Consider the following 23,334-nt stretch of genomic DNA (forward strand, 5'->3'; position numbering starts at 1 on the left):
ACTCCCTTGGTTTCGGTTGCCTGCAGCGTGGCACTCTGGATATACCCTTACCAGATGCTTCACTCTTTCTACTGTGTTTCCACAAATTTTGATTGTTATGTAGGGACAAGTTGCATACGCAATCACTACTGCTCCGTTATTGTTACACCACCCCGTAACTGAGGCTTGGGGGAAGAGTCTCGTTTTTATGACACAAGCACCATACACTGTTGTTTCACCATAGTCCCACCCTAGACTTCTCATTGGCAAAGGTTATTTTAGTAATAAATTAGTTGATTGGCAATTCAATTGCTAGCAGATGCAAACTTTCTGTTAAGGCATATTCATTTTAAAATCAGAATTACAGCAAGACTGTAGGTTAATAAACAACTTTCTAGCTCAACTTTCCCAGACATTCTGATGCTTCATTACACATTTTACTATTATACAACAGTATACACAAGGTAACAAATTGTATACATGCATATGAGCAAACCTTTCTGCATTAAGAGAACAAACTGTGAAGCAAAAGTTAACCTTTTAAGCCTTAGTTTGACAATTCTTCCATCTCCGTGCAGGGAAGTGTATTGTGCTAAGTGTGCAAACATCAAATAAATGAGAAGAGCTGAACTCACACCAAGAGTTCCTTAGCCTCAAGTGTTTCAAGTTACAACTTACAGGACAGTACCTTTCGTATTTCAGCAACGCAAGCACATCCTCAGTGCTAAGATGAAACTAATATCTACTATGATACATATTTTTGAATATTTTTAAAATAAATTATTTGAGGCTCAATCTTTCAGAATTTCACAGGAAATGATCATCACTGAAAGAAATTAACACCTTACTTTGTGTACCGAAGTACGTAACATTTCTTAAGGACTTGGTAGATGCGCCTGGAGCACACCACTGGCCTTCCCCCCTGCACACCATTTCCTGCTGACCCATTGCCCCCAGACTCAATAGATATGTTCAGATGTATACGCATACACAGTCACACACAGCATTTTATCATGTACCCATTTTTAGGAAAATAAGGAATTAAACTGCAACATAAATCCCTAGTGGTTACAGTTAACACATTCCTCCATCAATTGCAATCCACATTCGCCGTTCTTTAAAAATACAAGCCAGATTAACCACACAAACAGTGTGTGTGCAAGAGCAGGTGCGTCGCTGGCAGGAAGGCCTACAGGAACATATTTGACAGCACTCGGATAAAGCCCGAAAGCTCATATTGAGATCATCATCCAGAAGACAGAGTTGCATTGTGCACCCCTTTGCAAGATGCTAACGCTGGCTGATAAAATCTATTAGCTAAAAAGATGTCATGGGCAAATAAATACAAGCTGGTGCTTTTCCCATCTCTGAAGCTACCTTACAGACCACTCTCACTGAACTGAGACAAAACAGGATTTAAGTAACTTAAAAATCATAGCCAGTTATTTTTTTTTAGGCTTTTATGGTTTAATTTTGGTTTATATACATCAACTTTCACTCACAATTTTTACTTAGATATGCTTTTTCCTACAGAAAATTACGCTATTTTCCTACCTCAAATTTGTGTGCTCTCAAGAAGTAAGGCTAAGGAGTGGCCATAGAAAACGCTATATAACATAAACAGGAAAACCCTTCCCTGTTCCATGTGTGTTCCTACCACACCGAAGACAAAATACATCTCTCTACAAGGACCACATTTTGTACATCAGCTGATGAGAATACGCTCTGAACAGCATGGGCACAGTTGTCAGGACTGGCCCCTTCCCGGCCATTGTCTCCCACAGAGCGCTGTGCATAATAACGAGGCAGTTGGGATGATTACCAATGACGTGGAACAAACAATAACAGGCTTTCCAGTCGCTACATCACAATCTCTATTTCTTTAACAGCCCTTGAAATCAATAGCTAGTAATGGGGAAGTATTTCAATTTTCAAAGTTACTGAAACATTGAATTGATCTGCTTCAAAATGATTTTCCTTCATTACTTCAGAAATCAGGCGTTTCTGATGATTTGTTCTTTAGGGATAATACACACTAGTGAAATATTACACCACGGGTTAAAGTCTTCACGACACACCAAAAAACAGGTCACCTTTATATTAGCTTAAGACTGTTGCTTCCAAAACAGAATGCTGTCAGTGCTCCTGCCACAGAAATAACTGCGACCCAGGGGCCCCACGGGAGCAGCGGCCCTACGGGAGCAGGGCCCCAGGCCCCAGCTCCCTGCTGCCCACCCCGCAGCCTCCCCTCGCGGCGCGGCGGTGATGGTGGCTGCCAGCTCCGCGCCGCGCAGGCGGCTACGTGCAGGCACACCAGGCCGGCCTCCGCCGTCTCCTGAGAAAAGGCAGCGTGGATTATCTTCTGCTGCCTTACTTTGCGTACCACGGGAGGCAGGTATGGCACAATATCAGATCCCCTGCCTACAGGTCAGCCAGCCCAGCATTTTCTCATAAATCATGAGTAAATGTCCGGAATATCTTTCGCTTCTATTGTGCCTTCAGTGAGCTGGGTAACGGGAGAAAGTTGAAAGAAAAACCAAAACACTCCACACAAAAATATCAAAAAGCACACGTAAGAGACGTTATGAAAATGAGCCTTTAAATAATTTAAGTAACACAAGATGGGGAGAGTTTCTAAATTCTTCCTCACATAAGCTTATTTACTGTAGTATAATTTTCCCTTTGCTGATAAATCTTCTTCAGTTCTTAACTAGTACCATACTACTTTTACTTGTCTTTCAATATGTGTACTAAAAGATAAATTATTTCAACCTTTTAAGGTTAGGTAGTAAGATATACATGCTGCGAGGTTCAGTAAGAAGACAGGAGGAAATTTGCTGGGGGGACTCAACCCAACCGAAGTAGATAGGATTTTTTTCAAGACTAGGGAAATGAGAACTTCTGAACTTGTCCCATGGCAAATGGATGTCCTCACATATATTGCACTATTTCATCTCCCCATATTTAACATTTCCACACTAATTTAAAAAAGATGCAACTGTGATCAGAGTCCACACATGCGTTAGTTTGTAGAGGTTCAGGGTAAATTCATTCTCATCCAAAGCTCAGTCTACAATTACATTTAAATCCCCCCAAATGGATCATAGTGCTAAGACATTCTGAAGCTTTATTGCCTTTAATATAAATTTTAAAAGTCTTTTGTCAATCAACTGTGTACATTAGAAATAATTTAATTTAATCCACAATGCATGAAATTTAACTTTATTTCTCATCCACTAATTTCAGTGGAAATAGCAGCAACGTGTACTTAGTTGGATGCACAAAGTATCTCGTGGAATCGCCCTCAGCGTCGTGTACCTGTTGATCAAGACACTGGGATGCATACTTTGTATACAGCCTGCTTTTGATGACATCTCATAACAGCATCAAAATTGACATAACCTGGAACCCTACAGTTAAGAAAACCACCTTTAAATTATGCCTGGCAACCAAATGCTTGCACGTCCGCATATTTTTACAAGTACTTTATATTTTACATTCCATCAGCTCCATCACTTCAGCTTTTATGCGGTCTGGGAATGTTTACTAAACTTTCAGCATCCTTATTTGGAAAACACTACATAATGGAAAGAGAGACTATGTCACACATCATTACAGCTTTCATCACTTTATCCATTCTTCATTGCTAGTGCAACGTTCATTCAGAAGGTATTTTCAACTGTGTTTACATACACAATAAAGTGAGACAGACACTGACTTTATGAAACATAAACATCTACAAAACAAATGTGACGATTACTTAGTAAGGCTCAGCTCTCCACTGAAAAAAATCAGCACAAGTTGCCTAGTGATCCAACTTCTGAACAGTGGCAAACAGGCATACCGATGGAAGAATACAGAAGGGTAGCTCAGGATTTCAGTATTCAGCTTTAATCACCGCCACTACTATCAGTAAAAACTCCTCAGCGATCACATGTTCGTGTCTTAACTGAGTATTTCATAATCAGATTCTAAATTAAAACTGTTGGTACTAAGAAGAGGCAACTTTATTTGATTCTTGATGTTCATACTTATCTTTAGAAGCTTCTGAACCAATGGCGTATCACGAATTTCCCTAAGATTCACAAGTGACTCCATGGAAGTCAGACGGGGTTCTCTTACCAACCTCATTGTAAGCCCTCTTCCCAGAGGATGCAGCTCTGTACAAAGCAACCGCTGCCCAGAAAACGTCACCGGGCCAAAGACCACCTCCTTGTACTACCCACCATGGATACCCTGATCTGGGGAGATCCAGTTAGAGAAATAACAAAACCAGAAAACCAATACACACAAAAATAGATCACATGCTTATTTTTGAAGCCGTTTCCTTTGTCACTTTGAAGAGGTGTTTTTTTAGGGAAACTACCAACAGAGCAGCTCAAGCATTTCTCGCATGAACAGAACATGAAATTTCTGTCACTGAACATACTTTTTGTTTTGAAAAGGGGGAAGAGAAGACAATGTTGTTTCTCTGTGACAGAGGAATAAAACTTTCTTGCACTGTGACAGCAGCATTTTGCTTCTTTCCTATGCATTTACGGAATATCATCAAATGGATAGCCCAAAGCATTGATCACACACTATGAGAACACAGCAAGTTCACCAAGTTTCCAAGTTCTAAAAATTATTACCGCCTATAGAATCGTGTTCAACAAGAAGCCAAATAGGGAAGAATACTGAAATTAGCTGTGAACTGTATAATCCCATTGTTCAATTTCATGGCATTTAAGACACTACCTTCACCTCCTCAAAAGTCTAGCTGCTAATCCATGCTGTAACCTGATTTAATTTTCCAGATGACAGGATGGGAATATGCTACAATGGCATATTAGTGTAACTATGCTGCTCTTTTACTCTCAACTTTTCATCAATCATAAAGTGAAGAGTTTTGCTTTTAAAAGGAGCATGATTAAATACTTCTAAAACAAGACCAATCTCAAATTGGTCTGCATTTGAAATATAAGGAAATTATAGAACCAAGGAAGTTCTTCAAAACTCTCAGAAAACACTTCCCACAGTTAAGCACACAAGCAACAACACATACTATCTTGACCCATCTGAAAGAAAAAAAAAAAAAAATCAGCTTCTTTAATCCATGCTGGCTACAAATCATTCAGATGAAGTAAACTTAAGTTTATTATACAGTGATAATTACTTCATTTTTCCTCACTAAGTGATTTAAGGCATTCATTCATTTAAGGTCTTTACAGCTGCAACTCTTTTTTGTCTAAAATGAAACGGAATTCCATTCAGAGCAGCTTCAATTTCACACCCGTAACACATTATAGTACTTATGTAGCACAACGAAAAAGTAATTTAAACTTCTTTCCAAACCTCTGCAAACTCCTTGGTGTCCTGTATTCAGCACAGCCAAACACTTCTGCTTGCCCCCAAACCGCTGCAAGCTTGGCATGCAGATAACAGCACAGAGAGGGCGCAGGGGGAGGAGGGAAAGGGGGAAGAAAATGAGGGAGAGGAAATCCCTACACTCAATACAGGCCAGAAGCCTCAGAACAAATTCACTCAGAAAATACCTATAAAAGGATTTTTTTCTGAATGTAAAGCTTTTAAGACTTCAATTTTTCTTGTTAAAGTATTCCTTATTCTAAAAGTGTAAAAGTCCTAAAACCGCCAAGATGTAAAAGAAAATTCTGTAATCATGACTTCCAAACTATACTAAAAAAGTAAACAACAGAAACACAAAACCAAATACTGCCAGCATCACAACACATACAATTAAGTTATCCCAAATCATCACAACACCAACGTGCACTGTAAGCACACACAGCAGGTGCAATATTCAAAACTACAACTTAAGAACAGTATGCAATGGAAATATTCACACAGGTGACTAGATTTCCGGAAAAAAAAAAATTAGAAACACCTCTCACTCCTTGGATAAGAGGTGGGAGAAACGCTCCTTGTCTTGTACAGGAGGAAGGGGCTACATTCCCTTCCTCTTAGCAAATACCTGCTCAGGAGTTGCTGTCATGTCAGGCTGTTGCACTGTCCTGACTGTCATTGAAGGGGTACGTAGTGCCACATGGACCTCCCACTACAGAAAAATGGCAGAGTTAAGGATGGCGTTATGACATTTCCCCTTTCCTCTGGCACAATAACAACTTTGAGAGAATCTGTTCTTTTGTTTCAATGCCATTTGAAAATCAAATGTACCATGAAACAGTATCAGAGAGCTAGCAACAAACCTCCTAGTTAAGTCTGATCCAAATGTTAACACAAACATAACCACAAGACCTAAACCTGAAGAGTTGGTTTAGTCCACGTTTTATTTCAAGCCTCTCCTGCAGCATCAAGCAACTCCCTCCTGTCCCAAGGAACACGTTCAGCTCTTCCCTTCCAGAGCACCACAGGGTGACAGGAACAAGAAGCAACAGACCAAAGAAAACACATGTCAGAGTCAAGATACAAAAAGTGACTAGTAAAAGGTCATCAGAAAAGTCGTGTGTCAGAGTCGGTAAACCCTTTTATAAGGTATCATGTCCATCTTCAACTGCTGTTGTTCAATGTCTTGGATTCTCATATGGAAGTTTAATCAAAAGCCTACCATTGCTTTTAATGGAAGATGAGAAACAGTTCTGATGCTCCCCTAATGAGAAATATACAAAATGTAGTTGGGGAATTACCCCAACGCTAAATCCTTAACTTCTGCTTTGTCCACATGGTGCTTTAAGCCAGCAGGCAGCTAAGCACCACAGAGCTGTTCACTCACTCCCCTATAGCAAGACATCAGTCTAAAATCAGTCGTATAACAGCAGATTCATTTCTCTTCTACTAACCTTCTACACTGTAAGATAAGAACAAATTAGAAGGCATAAGATCTCTTCAGTGGACTAAAAATTCAGAATTATCACTTTACACAGAAAACGTGAAAACTTTCAGTCCAGATACATTTTTATACTGATGATACTGATGTAACTAAAGCTAGAACTGTTACAGGGGATGCATAAGACAGAGCTAAAGCTAAAATACCAGGAGATCATATACAGAAGACAAAAGGTACTTATTTCAAATCCTGTTTGCTACATGTTTCTAACATCTTTGAGGTCTTCAGTTCTTTTATATGCAACGGTTAATTACTTTGGTGATACCTCAAGTCTGCATTACAGCCCAGTTGATGAATCTTTTGAGTTTGCTTTACTATGCACTTAAGGGGATATTTCTCTTCACAACCATCTGTTCTCCAAGCGATAGCACATTTCTGGGTTGGTTGAAATCTAAGCCAAACTCCAGGAACAAATTTCAAATGGGTTATGCTTTTAATTCTTTTTCCCTGAAATTTTAGCCAAATTACACAGTGGCTAAAACTTAGAAAAAATACAATTAGATGACATCCTAATTCAATGTTCAAGAAACCCAAAGCCTGGCTTTTGAAATTAAATACAAAGTGTTTTGAAATGGTGTACAGGCTGCCTGTAATAATTATACAAAACAGGTTAAATGCACAAGCTGAGTAGGAGCACATCATTTAAGTAGGCCTCTATTGCTGGTTATTGTATATGTAAGTTTTTTAATAATTTTTAATTGATTTCTGCTTGACCAGGATGTCTTTTTCTTGTAATCTTTTCACCACAGTATACATTTAAAGGAGATATGCTCAGGCCATGAATTCTGAATTCGTTTCTCTCCTGCCTCTTTGTATTTATATTCTGAGACAGCAGAGTTGCCTGGTGACAGCCTCTTCACTTCAACAGCAGCTGGCAAGCCCTCCTTGTCCTGAAAATATGTAAGAAATGGTTAACCAATATTTCATGCTATGATTTAAATGTGACAATCTGGAAGTACCAGTACTACACAGGTTAAGATTTAAAAGACAAAAAAATAAATTAAAATATTTTCATGTCTCAGAAGCAATAAAGGAAGAAAAGTAAAGAGCCCTTCTCCACATGGAACTACATGCAGCAAATAGAAATCGAGTTAGTGCATCATCTGGAGTTCAGCAATACCCGACACGAGCAGTGACTGCATAAATCTGCCTGTGTAGCTTTTATTTCCAGAATGCAAATTCTCAAGTTATGCAAGATAAGACCAAAGCAACTAGCAATTTGACATTTTTACAGGAAGCAGTCACCCCCCTTTAATATTTACAAGACATGTATTTCCAATTGCTCATGTATGCCTATCTGCTTTCCCAAGATTACTGTTTCTGCTGAAGGGTCAAGCATATGTAGCCCCCAAAAAAGTTTCTTCAAACTAGCTTTTTACAGCAAAAATAAAACAGTTATGTTTGATAAAGTGACAGTTTATAGCCAACTTAATTCATACATACCATTGGCATGTTAATAAGCACTTCCATTCAAAACAATCCTTGTTCAATTAATTTTAAGAGAGAAACTTGTACATAATGTCACATTTTCTATTTTCCTGTGTCAGCCAGCTAATTTCTAATTCTCTTTGTTGTTTTGAAGAAAGCCAGGAATAACATTTTAATGCAATACTGCTTTTTAGGGATACTATATTACAAGTAACTCACATAAAGCCACAACATGGCCATGACCATCAGTCAACTACATTACAAAACCTGAAGAAGTTATTAATGAAAACAAACAGTGTTTTCCAGCATAACTCCGGACTTTTCTTACTATAAAATTCTTCTGAGTTTTATAAACATTTTCCAAACTGCTTTATTTTCACCATCTTGGGTTTTGGTTTTAACGATGTTATGGTTATTTTAATTTGCCAATAACCTATATTTTCCATGTATTAGAGAACACTTTACAGACTATTAACTTTTTTTTTTATCACTTTCTCAAATTCAACCATAATAAATTCAGATATAAATATTACTAGGAGAATGCATACCAGCACTGCATAAATATATTCATTGACATACAGACCATCGCATTTCAGGTTTCATCTGAACTGACTCAGAAAGCACTTGGAACAGAAGTGTTCTAACCAACCATAAGCTCTTGAAGTGTTATGATAAAGTAAAATTAAACAAACAAACAAACAAACAAACAACACTAGTCTTCAGCAATTGCATAATTGCTTAAACTACACAGAGAATATCTTCTTGGTTACACAAGCAACAGTGAATAGTGATTTCTAAGCCCGAAGCTATGTAACTTTATAACATTTAAAATTCTGACCTTACTTTCATACTTTCAATATTGATGGTATCGAACCGTTTCCAGTTTCAAAGTTATCACGTGCTACTTCTGTAGGGTACCACCTGCTCCCAATGACACTATTACGTGTTATTGATCTGTGCAAATATCATCTCTTCTGGGAATCTCCCTGCAAAGCAATGGGAGACCTTATAGAAAAGCTCTTCAGAATAGTTTTGGGTTTTGATGCCTTCAAAATTTCTGTATCCGCATCTCTGTTTATGCCAGGATGCTTTAGTTATTCAAATGGCATCAAACAGATTCTATCCAAGATGAAATTGTGCCACAGGAAACTGGGAATCCCATTATTAATTCTATTGTTTTTCTGTACTGGAGAACTTCACTTGTTGGAACATACAGCAAAATATACACCATCAGTCATATGCGGAGTCTGATTTATATCCATATATCATTATCAGAAATGGACAGACAGACCTACTTATCATTTCTGAGGAGACATTTTTATAACAAATAACAGGATGGTTGTGGTTGCTACAACAATGTACTCATCCTTACAGCTTCACGCTGAACTTACTTCCACTACTGAAATCATTGAACCTAGTGCTCGGTTAGGGCCCTTAGGTACCACAGGTCATCAACTCATTCCTACTTTTTTAAGGCATATAAGTTCGTACATAAAAGACAGCCTTTTACCCTTCGGTACTTAATTTCATCTATTCTGCTTCAGCTTGAACTGCAGAACATTCCCGTCCCAACTTATCTCACATTAGTGGTCTTCATTCTACCAAAATGGTAATGAAAATTTCTAAGGGCCGGGGAACTGGAAGAGAGTCAAAAACAAACAAAGAAAGACAAAGCACAAGAAATCAGAGACTGATCATGGTGAGCGTCAACTACAGCCACAGCGTCACTCAGTCTTGTGAAAGCCTACCAGTGAAAGCATTAAGGAGAGGAAGTTTGTAAAAACAGGAAGAGCATTCAACTCACTCTCCTGCAAAAACTTTCTGTGGAGTCAGATGTGTTAATGAGAGATACGAGCTTCTTGAACACTATTCAAAGTTTAGTGGAGAGGGTGCAGGGGAAGAGGACCTGGCTTGGAAAACTACACCTCATCTAGCTAATGACCGGGAGATGAAAGTGAAAGAAAATCATTGAGTGTTCAGCTACCCAAAATGACTCCTCTCTTTTGGTATAAAAGTTCATTAACAAGACAGAATCAAGAACTGGAGGAGAACTGTGTATATTTACACTTGCAGTACTGACCTATTTTGTATGTGCAATGCTTTCAGCTACTATTAATAAAGCTCACTTTATGCCATGTGTGATGCTATAATAAAAGACAGCCTCTAAGAAAAGAAGTTTAGCACATTTAAAGCAATACCATCAGTCTGAAGAGTTATTTGTTTTACATAAAGAGGAGGTTGACGATATTTAGTGCAACCAGACCAGAAATCTATCATCTCACTAAAAACATTTAAAATATTTTTATTAAAGTAGACAATGCAAGTCTATCAAAAAGATTTTTAACTGCAAAAAGGAAATGCACTGGAAGCGTGTTAAGACATTTAATACTTCCAAGATGTATGATAGCACATTGCCTGGTACCCATATACTTCTGAAGTAGTGGACTAGTCTAGTTTTGCGCTCAAACATTTCATACATCACATTATATTCATTTACCAGCCAGCCCTGAAAATCAGGTGTATATAAATCTAACAATTTCATTCATTTCTCTTCTCTTTTCCTTGCCCAGCTTTATTACACAGCAAAATCAGAGCTACATTTTCAGACTTTCTCAAGAACTCTGCCAACTCTTTCCAATCTGCCCACCCTTAGCAGCAGCTTTGCTGAAAACAATTTTTTCCTTCACTGTGAATTGCAAACGAAATCTAAAAATGCATCTTGAATCCACTTCCACATTTCTTCTCCACAGATTTATCTACAAGGTGGTGAAGTGCAGATGGTCATCGACTCCCATTGCGCTGACACGCAAATCTCCTGAGGATGACTACAGAAATGAGGAGTGTAACTTGGTGGGGTGAGGTGGCAGCACAAACATACTCTCAGCACATCAACACTGACTTGCAAGAACACCTAGTACTGCACAGAATAGGAGGGAAAGATGTGTCCTACAGACAAAAGGTCCTCAGATGAAACTTCTCAAAGTAACTGAGAAAGCTGATGGAGAAGGAAGTAAGAATGTTCACAGAGACTTCTCCCACAGGGCTTGGCAGAAACCTGGCTGGTAGCTAGAGGTAAGCTTGTGTTATTGCACACAGCCATATGCACCGATAAGCAGGAAGATGAGGGGGAGGCTTTTAAAACAAATCTTAAAAACTAAAGCTCCAGAGCAGTACAATATGTCCAATAGATCCAGCTGCTTTTATCACAGACAAACACACCTTAAAGAGGAGTGTACAGTCTCTTTTCTCGTTATCTCATATCACGCCTAATTGGGCTTCCAAGCTCCTTGCTCCCTAGCTGCTGCTTTGAGACCTGAGTTCGCCCACCTTTGTGCTGCCAGCAGGGGATTCCAGTCTCTTGGTTGAAGAGAGTCAACAGGTCACTTCTGCAAACTCTCCTTCCCGTTAAACTCTGTTGTTTGCCCTATATCCTATCATCCATTTCAGAGTACAGAAGAGAACAATATTTACGGCACTTTTCCTTGACAAAAAGTAAACATATATATCACTAATTGCAAGGCCACAACACTAGTATTTCACGCCACCATCGTTCCATAACAGCTCTACTCCCATTTCTAAAGCAATCAAACTAACGGCAAAGTTCTCTCCATCTTTTTAACACAAGCATATATGTTTGATTTTTAAACATGAAAGATTAAATTAGAAGCTACACACACAAACACAACTCCTTTTAAAAAGGCTCAAAACACTGTATTTACATCTACTAGTACTCACTTTATTACTACAACCTTTATAACCAAGCTTAGGTTTGCTTCAAACAAAACAGGGTTCTCAGCAATACAAGCAGAAGAAAAAGCCCTGCATACAGTTAGTCTACAAAGAATTAACTGGATTAATTAGCAAGGGATTTGAGAAGCAGCTTGGAGCTAGAAAACCAAAACACTAAATTGTTTAAATACTTTGGCAATGGATCAAGGTTTCTAGGCAGCCCTATGTTCCATTCTCTCCTTTTTTTGCTCGGTGTTTTAACACATTTAACCTGACAAGGTACTTTTTCATGAGATATGAATGACACTGTCAAAATACCAAAAAAGAAGATGTGAATTAAAAAATGCCACAAGCTGTTAGCAATTCTGCCAACATGTATGAGCCCAGGCAACATTAATTAAAAATCAATAGCTTAGGACATAAATAGCTCTTATCTCTGTTATAGTATATTTCTAACATAACTCTTTATTAAAGAAAAAAAGGCAATGTCTTTGCTATTATACTGACTGCATTGACCACAACAAAGCAAAGAAATAGGGCAAAAATGCTGAGCAAAGAAACACATATGAGAGAGGGAGGACAGGAGCATGAATGATTGGAATGTTTCAGCCTTCTACTATCATTACCACATAACTGGTTGGAAATAGCCACGCTGCAAATACTTGCAGAAGAAGTTACCAGGAAGAACACATCAGGTTTTTACTGCTAATGTGGTTCTATACAAAAATCCTGCATGCCAAGGAAATAACAATAACATACACATCTGCCTGTCAGCTAGAGCTTATTAATCAGTATTTTTATTATGCATCTCAACTAAGGCTTAAGTTACTGTGAATTCTCTGATAATTACAAAATAAAGGTGAGAAAAAGAGACCACAAAGAGCATATCTTTACTGATATGATCTTCAAGTAAAGTTGTATTAGAAGGAATCTAAGCTAAAAGATTTAAACTAAGCTAGGAACTTAAGCCACCACTTTTGAAAGCTGTTTTCAAGCATCTAGCTTACAGAGAGTTGAACATTTGAAAGACTTAAACCTACGTTCTAATAGAAGACCACCTAAGACCACGCATCAGCCTGGGTGCACACTTTGGGTCTCCCATAACCCCTACACAACTATGGCACTTAACTTCTGAACAGTTTCTACGTAAAATTTATTAAGAAAATAATAAATAAGAATCATACAAAAATGGAAGGGTTAAATTCAGTTTTAGTTCTTTGTCTATTTGATTAACGATGGAAATATCAAATGCCTCCATCAAGACATACATACCAGTCTAAATCAAGGTTGAAGAAAGAATACAACCAAGCAAAAAACAATTTTCTTATTTGAGTCCAAAATAAAAGGGAAAAAATCATTTACATATGAGCTATGTATGCATTTGCCAAGAAAATAAAAGTTTTGAAGTACCTATACAAACACCAGTTGAAAAGCTGATCATAAAATTGTAGCACCCTTAAAGTGAAGTTCTCAGGACCAAAAGGATTATTCTGAGTCACAGCTACCACTTTGAGCTCTCGGGGCATCTTCTATCAGCTAACCATATGCAAGTGCAGTTCCACTCAATTAGAGAAGACAGCTTTGCTATACCTGCAGATGAACAGCAACACCCAACAGTTGGTAATGCTACAGTGGACAGCCAGTCATTCAGGAATTAAAGTCTGGAACATACGAAGAGGTTGCATTTATTAAAAACAAGCACTAGAGATGAGCCAATTGTTTCCATTGGAAAGATTTTATTATTATTATTTTTATTTTTTTGAGAAATACTGATCTGAAACACTGAATATATACATACAGAACCCTAGCTTAGTAAAATCGTATGTCAAACAGAGCAATACCGATAGTAATAATCGGATTAAGTAGGAACTTCTATTATGGCAATACAGTCATGAAATACCGAGCTTCCAGATCTGAAATAACTTTTCATTGAGTCAAGTGGTTTTATCTTCTGTTAGCTGAACTTTGGAACGTTCCTATTTCTTCCTCCTCCCCTCACCACAACCTCACATTCCAAAAATTCAGTTTATTGATTAGAGCACAGCCCAAGAAAATCAAAAGGTTCTGTTCACAATATGCAGACACCAGGGGTGAAGACAAGGAAAACAACAGCCTCACTGTCCATAAGACCTTTTGGTCTGCCTGTCTGTCTCCTCACTGAGCTACAGTCAGAAACGTGCTTCTGTGGGGCAACAGTGAGAGTGAGAAGAAGGGGAGCCAAAAAAAAAAAAAAAAAGTTGTTGCTGTTTTATAGGATTTCCTTAAACTACCTGGATTCTCAACTGCTCAACTTCCATTCAAGCTACTGCCAATTTCAGTTAACCTTGTTTACGTAGGGTGCACCAAATACAAATTGTTGTTGCTGCATTTGATATAACAAGATTCCCTCATCTAAAAAGTTAATTACACAATGTTAATTTTTAGTAGAAGAGTTGTGTTAGGCCACAGAACCAGAGTTAATACTGTTCCCCAATTTGAATGAATTTGAAATTCCACAGAGATCTTCCAATAATGCTTTATCTCATTGTAAAAACACAAACCATCACTTCATTAACATTTCAATCATCTACTCCACTGAAGGTTCAAGAAAACAAAATAATTCAGAGGCTCTGTTACATCATCTGTCTCCATTTTATTATAAACTGATTATAAGATGAAGTAATTTTAAACTCTTCCAAAAGACTATTTACATTTTTCTTCTCCGACAACGAAGGTATCCCCCTAACATACTCCACTTGTGTTCAGTACTAACCAAAGACACTTACAGCATATATATGAATGTGTGTGTGTGTGTATATATATCAAAAAGTGGAAGATATTTCTGATATGTCTTGGGATTACTTTTAGCATTCTAACACTGTTTATAATACTGGTACAAATACTGCCACCAATAAAGAAACAAACATTAAAAAGGTGTCCTTTAAGCTTTCCTTTAAGGCATCTACCATAATGGCATAATTTGCTCTGGACATCATTAAAATGTAAAGTTAATGAGGATTCAGCTGAAAACAGAAGAAATGTAACCTATTTTCAGGCAAAACTTCTAACACCGCAATCAGAGGGAAAACCTCTTTGATGTCTCTTTGTCTCTTCTCATTAATTTTCGTTTGGTTTAAAAAAAACACAAAGGCTGTTTAAACTAAAAAATGCATAGAAGTTTAAACATGGTAATTATAGTCAAGCTGCAATGAGGTCAATAGGTTTTTAAAACTCTGAGATAAACAAAACTGAGATGTATGACTATTTTAAAAGCCTTGTCAATACTCAATTTCAATTGTCCATGTGATGTCCACTGTATTCCAAGAATTTAGCCCAGCTAGGTACAGAATTGATTCAGGATGGTTTAGTGAAGGACCTAATCCTGTATCCAGGGTAAAGCAAACCATCAAGAAGAAATACATCAAAATGAAAAGCGCTACAATTGCTGCATTACTGGGTACCACGTTTGGTATTTTAAGTGCAACAAGGCACGCATTTTGCAAATGTGAGAGAGATGGCAAATTGTGAGATTCTGCTACTTTCTACCTCTACATTTCATTAAATAAAATACTGAACAGTTAAATAATTCTATTTATTCACTAAACCTATTTTTGTTTATGAATACTGCCAAGGTGTACACAAAGCTATACACTCCTATTTTAATATGTTAATTACTTTCAGAAGAAATTACCTTTAAAAGCTACTCACTTGCATAGTACTGACAGAATCTATAATGCACGGAAGTGGTATGCATTTTTAGTGAATAGTTTATGAGCAGATTTTCTGAAACCATTATGAAAACAATAATACTATTAAAAACAAAACAAGATGATTTATTACAAACAAAGGTAAGGCACTTAATCCATTACATAAAAGCAACAAATACACAGGAGAAATGTTATCTTCAATGTATAAGGACATTAGTTACAGGAGAGCAAAATAAACAGGTATCTATATCATTTTTCCATGTACAAATATTATCCCTATGTAAGTCGGGATGAGATCAATGTATTAGTCTATGATAACTACAAGTATGAATTTTAATGCATTTGTGGGTATAGGCTATAATTCTATAGCTAATGACCTGCTCTGTATTAATCTATTTTTACTTGCTTTAGAGACTATTCAAATAAAGGCGAGTGAAGGTGCAACAGACAAATATCAGACAAAACAAAGTCAGGTATTACTTTAGAAGTGAAGAGCAGCTTCAGAAGACAATCGCATACTTACTGCGAAGGAAAGCATTGTGTTTTGCTTATTTGGTTGTTTTTTGTGTTGTTGTTGAGTGGTTTTTTCGTTGTGTTTTTGTTTGTTTTGGGGAGGGATGTCATTGGGTTGGCCTTTCCCACAGGCCAGTTCTGTTCAGCTGCCTGTTGAAGAGATTTCCTAAATTACTGTCAGTTCTGCCTGAGCTGTTCATGTCCTGGTATCTTTCCTGACTTGCCTGCACCATCCTTTACTGTCCTATTCACAAAAATATGAAGCATGTGATTTTAATATTAAGTGGAATATGAGGCTTGCAAATACATAAAGTGAGGAAGCCTGACTCTACTGTATACCTATACTGTGACACCTAACCAGACATTTTGTCTTCAGGTTTCAAAATCTGATTTTAAGTCACATTCATGCTTACAGGTGTTTTTCCACACACCGTCTCTTTTCAGTGTCTTTGGAATAAAACAGAAGACCTCAATGACCTCTAACGTATCTTACAGGTCACACAGACATACCTGCAGACTTAATTGTTTACTTCAGAGATAAAAGCATGTAAGAACCAATTCAGAAGAGGTAATGTTGCTGACATTTATATTCCTAACTATGTAGTTTCAACATAAAGGACCCTTCAAAGGAAGTGAAGATGTGATTCAGTTAATCCCAGTAAAATGTAATGGGAGTTGCAAGTGTAATTCCCTTCAGCACCATACAAAATCCTTGCACAAATTCAGTGTGTAAAAGATACTGCTTAAAAAAAAAAATAGTCACAGCAAGTTCTTCAACCCCCATTTTTCCCCCCATCCCTCCTCTTGGCATGTGTACTGTAATAGCTGATGAAGGCTGAGACAGACCCCGTATTGTGGCACTGCGAATATTCCTTTGGCAATAGTTCCTTCACTCTTCTACTCCTCGTCTTTTAACTGCAGTTCTTTCCACCCAGATTATGACTTTCTACATGGTCCTTCTACACAAACTTATATTATTTAACTATCTACAGTAGGCACCGTTTATTTTTACTAATTTGTCTATCAAATTTGGAAATATTACTCTCCACATAGCCAGTAACAGAAATCTTCAGAAAAAAAAAGCAACTTATTTATTGGGATGAGGGAGATGAGATGGGATGGGACACAGACACATTAGCCCCTCTGCAAGTATAAACAAAACCTCCCGAGATTAAAACCCATTTTGAATCCTAGATTATCAGTACCAGCTCTTCGCTCCCACCCCCTCCATCCAAGATTATCATCCTTAATCTGCAGGTCAAACTTCCTGGTTTCTATCCCACACTTCTGTGAAATAGGCTTTATTGGAAAGCATATGTAAAACTGTTTCCAACCAAAAAAGACAAAAATCATCTTCCCAAGAGCCAATAGATGTGTCAGATCTGCTGGGCCACAGCAGGGCCAAATCCCTCTACTCATCGGTCAGGAGTCAGGGGCATTGCCTTGGAGAAATCCAGTGGCGAGCCAGTGAGACACCTTGCTCACAGATAATGAGTACATTCAGAAATAAACAGAATATAATACAGTCATTAAAATGTACCCTACCACCACTGTTACTCACAACCACTACTACAGGGAAGTGAACCACACACTAACCTGTAACTGGGCATCAGCACACAGCAGTCTTTCATGTAGAAGACTGCAGGTTCCATTTTTTTCTCTAGTAGCACAAAAGGTTAGGGGGTTTTGTTTCTTTAATATACAGCCATGGCTGAACCAAAACGGTAGTCTTGGGTTCATTTCACACCTACCTTTTAGTAATAATTTCACTTCAAATCACCTTGCTAACTCTTTTTCAATTTTAAAAGCCACCCCAAAAAAAGGAAAGACAAAAACAACACACACCACAAAAGAAAAAACCGTCTCTTTTTGTTAATGCCAAAAAATATCACACCCCAGAGAAGCAGACCAAAACTGCCTAGGGCACTCTGCTAGGCCTCTTTTTGAATTAGAGTTTACATTCTCTTCTTTCAAGGAACTACGTAAAACAAAAAGAACCAGCAATGAAAATAGACCTGGTTCCTCTTTTGTTTTACCAATTTTACTTTGCTTGCTTGTTAAACTTATTCACTAGGCAGAATTACTGACCCATGTGCCGACAGACCAAACACAGTCATGACTCCTAAAATCCAGTATTTCTATCGAAGACACTCGTAAGAAGCGTAAGTACAACTCTGGATGGACAGTCATTACCAGGACACTGCTACCAACATTAAGCTAAATAAATAAATAAATAAAATAAAAATCCCTAGTCTTAATCTGCAGGGAGTCTTCTTTAAAGTCATTATTTCTTCATCTGAATGACACTCTAATTAAAGTTCTTTACAAGTCACAGAAGTGTCTATGTTGAGATTAACAACTGATTTTAGATGCACTAAGATTTAAGCAAAAGTTAACAGCATTAATGAGATTACCTGTTGTGATTAAATAAGGACAAACAAAACCAAACCACCTTGGAAATTTTTGTCACTGAGCATAAACTAAAGTTAAAATTACTCTCTTAGATTAAGTCACCACCCCTAACAACAACTTTTTTGACTCTATTCAAAGTACAATCTGCTTGCAGTTATTGGAATAACAGCCCTACTCTTAAAGGAACATATTAACAGAGAGTTAATTGCAACAAGTGCTTCATCAAATTCTTAAACGCTTCACATGCTGAAATATCAAATGCTTCAGTAGCATTTGGTATCTAAATTGAGTCTCTCAAGAACTCTCTAAAAAGAAGAACCACTCAAACCTCTATAAATTCAAGGAAAACCACAAATACAGCTAGTGAATGAAAATAATTTGTTAAAACCACTAAAAACCTCCCTAAAAAAGTTTCAGTTTAGCAGTTAATTTCAACCTGCAGTTAAAAAGGCACTAGCTGTCAGTCAGTTTTCTCACCCAACTCTATCATGAAAAGAAAAACTGACAGATCACAGGAGCTTGCCTTTGTAAACCAATTCAGGAACTTTCATGCTTCTTATTTGTTAGGTTAAAGGTTAAATTGCTGACCTCTGCCCTCCTGCTTAGCAGCCTTTCCCTTTTTCTGTAAAGCTTTATTTTGGGGCTGTATTTACATGGATTAGTCTCTTTTCACGCTAAGAAGGAATCTGTTCACAGCCAAAGCCTTAGTTCTGGTTGTACAAAAAGCAGTCACAATTATTCAGCAGCAGACAATGACCATATTGTGGATTTACAAAAAAACCACCTCAGCCATGGCAAGTTCTGTCCTCGCTGCACAAAACAATAGAAGAAAAATCTTATCAAGCATTCAAGAGAAAGCAAACAAAGCAGGCCCACTGTGAACTTGATGAAGATGTCAAGCTCCTTTAAAAAAATATAAACCAACAAAAGAGTTTAAAGTCTTGTGAGTAAGACTTTCTGTGCTGAATTTTTCTCTCTAGTTAAACAGTGCCAGCAGCAGCAATATAGCACAGACTGGTAAATACTTGTGCAATAATAGAAAAGATTGCAGACAGAAGTAGTTAAAGGATGAAGCAAAAAGGACAAACAACAGATCTCTTTCCACAAAGTAAATTAGAGAAATGGAAGAACATTCATAACTAACATTTTTGGTCTTTATTAAATCTAGTATCGTCAGATAAGAAGAGACCTAAGAAAAGTTTTACCTAACCCGTATGATGACTTGCAGTATGACAAATTCTAATGTTTCATAAAGTGATTTTCTCCTCAAACTGAGTTCCATATTTAATTTATACTGTAAAATCCAAACTGGGAACTGTCTTTGAACAGAACAGTTCAGACAATGCTACTTACTTGGTCCAGACACTTCAGTCCTAGTAAGTTCTTTGTGAAGTTTTCCACCTTGTAGGTACCCAGAAGAAAAGCAATCAAATGGAAACAGGAAAACAAAGAAGCAGCTTAGAAGAATTAGCATTCCTAGATGCTAGCCATCTCCTTACATTTGGTTATTTTTCCAGTCCTGCAATGGGAAGTTGGGTGTAGGAACACAGTGTCACACAGATAGGACAGGAAAATTTGTAATACCCCAATTAAGGAACACGTTCAACACAGAGCCCTTTTTTACTGGAACATAATGTGAATTCTGCATTTCCTTTGTTAGTCTTAAATATTTTGTATGTTACCTACTTCTCAATACATAACAGGCAAACTTCAAGCAACAAAATGCTTCCACTTCACCAAATAAAGGTTGCTCTGACAGATGCACAGGTGGGGTTTACAGACTTTTGAACTACCAACTCATAACTCTACTCAAGTACCACTGTTTACATTCAAGACAATACTTGATCTGTTTTGGCAGGTACTGATGTGGCAGTGAAAGTTCCAACATAGGACAGAGAATGGCAAGGGGTAGCAGCACGTGCATTTGGCACAGGCAGAAGCCTGCTGGTTCCCTCTGCCTCAGGAGTCCTGTCACGGAAACCACAGTGACAACCGTAGAATACTTTTAGGGTCCGAGTACATCATGACATCTCCCTGTGGAGTTAAGGGCTTCGATTAGTTTCAGTTATAACATTTGTGATCTACTGGCGGGTGGGGGAAGAGCTATTACAACACAGGGCTAGAACATGAAAAGTAAAGAAGGAAGTACTTAAACTACTCACAAGCTTCTAGTAGGAACAAGATTAGTAGTACATGCTACTCTCAGAGCCAATTCAAATGCAAATTCCATCCTTTCTCTCAAACAATGATAAACTCCCTCAGAGTTAATAGTTTCCTTCTAAGATTCATCTCCCTTTTCAACTTAGTGGTATGTTTTCGAGAAAAGAAAGAAGCACATGGCGAGTCTTCCAGCAAGACCTTTTAAATTCTGTCATAAAAGAAGTAGTATAAACTACATTTCCTTTACTAATCCAGTGAACATTTGTTAAACTCTAGCACACTTACACTATGTCCATGCCATCACGTTCAGGCTTCCAACTTACCATGATTTTAAATGAAAAAAATAATAAAAAGAATGAAAGAAAGAAAAATCCTTTAACTGTACTAAGCCATTTCAGCTTTTTCCTTGAACACACAGCAAGAATTTATGCTACACTCACAAAAAGATGAAAGATGAGGTCCTTGGAGAGAAAGGCCTTTGGCACACTACATGGTAAAGCTACAGATTTGACGTACTTTTATAATGTCTGCTTTGGCGAGAACACAAAAACCCCATACAAAAGCATGCTATGTCCTCCCAGACAGGGGTGCAGGGGGAGTGCCTTACTCTCACGAGCATTTACTTTCAGATGTTCGTATCTTAGAGATGATTTTGATCGGTTACTTTAGACTAACAAATTCTTTTTCTACACCAATGGTCTGACAGTTATGCTCCAGTTCTCCTCACAGCCCCCTCTAACAAGGGGGGATCTTTGGCTCAGGTCCAGCAAGATCCTTACATTTGTCACAGATTTCTGAGGAATGAACTGCACCAGTTGTCAGATCATAAAGTGCTTTGAAAATTTGAAAGAAAGCTTTCTTAAGTAGTTAACATGATTTTGCTTTCTTTATGTGGGTATTTAAATGAGAACTGTTAGTTCTCTTTCTATTGCATGTTAAAAGTTTTGGTAAAAGGAGAAAATATTTTAGCTGAAATTCAAAAACAACAAGTGCTTTTCCAATGTATTATACCGGACTTGTAAACACAAAATATGTTAGGAGTATAAAATGCTACTGAATTTCTAGAAGTTCAGCAGTTACACTTTGTAACAGAAACAATTCAACTTCTTTGTAGCTCTCCCCTAAGACCAGAGAATTTAGCATTTCCAGCTAGTAGTTAAACAAGTAACTTTTCTCTTTCTTTATTTGTGAAGCACCAGATACATCAGCAATGAAACAAACAGCACAAACATCTTCAGCTACAAAGACTGATATTGAAATTGAAAAGTATCCTAACAAAAGCAATGGCAGACCTTAAACTTTCCATGTAGTGTTCACAAGTGCTGTAACACTTATTTTAGAGAGAAATGAATAGATGTATGTTTTAGTTGAAACTATGTCATACTTAAGTATTGAAGAAGAAAGGCAAAACTGATGCAATTAGTTACATCTAGGATATATTACTGGTATCTGCTAGGCAATGCACTGCATTATTATTCCCCTCCACCTTCAATTTTCAAGATTTTATTTAATTCCTGAAGAAAGGTTAACTCCTATCAGTGAAATCTCTAAAATAATTGTAACAAAACTAAAAACTCTTTGCTTGCTTTTTCTTACCTTTTATTTTTATTTTTTTATTTTTAGAAGTAATACACCTGCATTTAGTAAGGCAGATAGCTCCTTAAAACCAAATAATAACTAAAGTTAGAAATACTCCTACTGTCAGAACTATACAGGAAAAAAATAAGAGTGAGCAGAAAGTTAAAATAAAAGCAGTTTTGTATTTTTGTTCAATTTCAGGAAGTCAGTTGTTCTTAACAAAACAAAACAAAAGAAAACAAAACAAACAAAAAAAAACCTCCACTCCACTCTGATACATTCAGTTAGTCAAGGGGAAGCTGGGAATTCCCAGCTTCCAAGGAAATTTTATTCATAAGGCTGAGACAGAAAACTGGATCACTAAAAGTCTTCTCTTGAAATATCTTCATGGTTCTCAAAATACAGATAGCACATTTACATAAAGTGACCCAGTAAGAAAAATCTGTAAGTACCCAAATAAGATCTATGAATATGCAAAGAAAAGTACAAATATAGCTTTTAGATCCAACTGAATTAGGAATTCCACAACATACCAAAGACTTCATGTAGCAGAAATATACAATTACCAATGCTGAGAACAGATACTCATTATTTCTCAGCAATCCAGACGAGAAAGGCTGAAGAGCCCACAGCTGAGCTGATCCTGTGACCGTTTCCCTCCTCAGTTCACACACTGCACTGCTGTTCGGCAGAGTTGTGCCTGGACTGGAACAAAACGTTTGATTTTTCAACTTTCTTTATTTTGACAAAGTTTTGTATTCCAAGTAAGACATGAAGAGAAAACATCTCCTGAGTGATCCTGGAGCTTGCATTTCTAGGAATCAAATTGTAGGATCATAGGACAATTCGGGCTGGAAGTGACCTCCAGAGGCCTTAGGTTTGACCTCCTGCTCCGAGAAGGGTCAGGTGTGAGGCCAGACCAGGTTGCTCAGGCTGTCACCCGGTCAGGTCTTGCAAACCTCCCAGGATGGAGACTGCACAACCTTTCTTGGTGACCTTTTCCAA

The 23,334-nt window shown here is 37.5% G+C and overlaps 1 protein-coding gene across 7 annotated transcripts in view; it reads right to left on the minus strand.

The window, feature by feature from the left end:
• Window positions 1–23,334, minus strand: part of DENND1A (DENN domain containing 1A) — a 191,094-nt gene that overhangs the window by 158,631 nt on the left and 9,129 nt on the right. The window lies entirely within an intron of this gene.

Source organism: Oxyura jamaicensis, chromosome 17, assembly GCF_011077185.1.
Source record: "Oxyura jamaicensis isolate SHBP4307 breed ruddy duck chromosome 17, BPBGC_Ojam_1.0, whole genome shotgun sequence".
Taxonomy (NCBI): Eukaryota; Metazoa; Chordata; class Aves; order Anseriformes; family Anatidae; genus Oxyura; species Oxyura jamaicensis.